This window comes from Nansenia antarctica, assembly GCF_963989245.1.
Source record: "Nansenia antarctica genome assembly, chromosome: 4".
In the NCBI taxonomy this organism is placed as follows: domain Eukaryota; kingdom Metazoa; phylum Chordata; class Actinopteri; order Argentiniformes; family Microstomatidae; genus Nansenia; species Nansenia antarctica.
In genome coordinates, this window is record NC_137689.1 from 72,493,712 (window position 1) to 72,495,637 (window position 1,926).

The 1,926-nt window shown below is 58.6% G+C and overlaps 1 protein-coding gene across 1 annotated transcript in view; it reads right to left on the reverse strand.

The window, feature by feature from the left end:
* specc1lb (sperm antigen with calponin homology and coiled-coil domains 1-like b) overlaps positions 1-1,926 on the reverse strand; it is a gene marked incomplete at both ends in the record, with an annotated part of 33,242 nt that overhangs the window by 3,942 nt on the left and 27,374 nt on the right.

The following is a 1,926-nucleotide window of genomic DNA, read 5'->3' on the forward strand; positions in this document are numbered from 1 at the left end:
AGTTGAGCCACTAGTGTTTCCTCATATAGCTACACACACACACATACGTACGTACACACACACACACGCACGCATGCACACACACGTGTACACACACACACACACACGCACGCATGCACACACACGTGTACACACACACACGTGTACACATGCACGCACGCACACACACGTACACACACCATCTGTGGTCTCCATAGGGAAATGGCCTCTGAGGTTTGACCCAGTAGTGTTTCCTGATGCAGGCGGTCAGTGAGGAGAGAGTGTGTGTGTGTGTGTGTGTGTGTGTGTGTGTGTGGGTCAGAGAGGCCATTGTGCTAGCAGCCCTCCTTTATCATCGTGTGTCTGCCTAACGGATGTGCTTATCTCCATGGACACACTCCCCCCCCCCCCCCCCCCCCCCTCCTCTAACCCACATACACCTCCCCCCCTCCTCTAACCCACATACACACACCCCCCCCTCCTCCTAACCCACATACACACAATAGCAGCCTTGGGTCCCTGGGAATTCTATGGTCTTTCATGGCGATGGAGGTGGGGGGGAGGGTGGGAGGGGGTTAAGTGTTGTACAAGTAGGTTAAGTGATGGGTCAAGTTAAGAGAGACTGTGTTTATTAACGTGACATTAATCATAAACTGCCTGGTGGGTTTTGGAGTAGAACAACTTTGGCTTTACCTCAGACTCTCTGAGGAGTCTGACCTCAATGAGGGAGGGAGGGAGGGAGGGAGAGAGAGAGGGAGAGAGGGGGGGATGGAGAGAGAGAGGGAGGGATGGAGAGGGAGGGAGAGAGGGAGGGATGGAGGGAGGGAAAGAGGGAGGGAGAGAGAAAGGGATGGAGGGAGAGAGGGAGGGAGGGATGGAGGGAGGGAGAGAGGGATGGAGGGAGTGAGAGAGAAAGTGAGGGAGGTATGGAGAGAGAGAGGGAGGGAGGGATGGAGGGAGGGAGGGAAAGAGGGAGGGAGAGAGAGAGGGATGGAGGGAGAGAGGGATGGAGGGAGAGAGGGAGGGATGGAGGGAGGGAGAGAGGGATGGAGAGAGGGAGGGAGGTAGGGAGGGAGGATGGGGGGAGAGAGGGAGGGAGGGATGGAGGGAGTGAGAGAGAGAGTGAGGGAGGGATGGGAGGGATGGAGGGAGGGAGACAGAGAGAGAGGGAGGGGTGGATGGAGGGAGACAGAGAGAGGGAGGGAAGGAGGGAGGGAGGGAGGGAGGGGAGGCAGTGGGGTGTTTACAGTGAGCAGCTCACCTTCCTGCTCTGCTGGAGGCCCTAGCTGGGAGGACCGCATCAGCAGTAATAATAATAACAGGCCTCAGCGCTCTCTGTGGGAGCCCAGTCCACCTGCCTCCTCCCCAGGCCCAGAGCACCAGAGCACCTGACCACCTGACCACCTGACACCGGCCCCACCTGGCGAAGCTGCAAACCAGGCCAACGCCTGGAGCTAGGACAGGCTTCTGGAAGTTTCTTCATGAGAAGCTTTTTTTTACACCAGAAAGGAAGGAAGGCAGAGAGAGAGACTGGTAACCTGACCTCTGAGGCCTCTGATGTTTATCACGGTGGGGGGGGCATAGGGATCAATAATGGGTCGAGCTGCCGTGTGTAAACGCCACAGAGAGAGCATTACGGTAATCTATCGAAAAAGGGAGGGAGAGGGAGGGAGGGGAGGGATGGAAGGGGAGAGGGCGGGAGGGATGGGAGGGGAGGGGAGAGAGGGTGGGAGAGAAGGAGAGAGGGAGGGAGGGATGGGAGGGGAGGGAGGGAGGTAGGGAGGGAGGTAGGGAGAGAGGGAGGGAGGGGAGGGGAGAGAAGGAGAGAGGGAGGGAGGGATGGGAGGGGAGGGAGGGAGGTAGGGAGGGAGGTAGGGAGAGAGGGCGGGAGGGGAGGGGAGAGAAGGAGAGAGGGAGGGAGGGATGGGAGGGAGGGAGAGAGGGAGG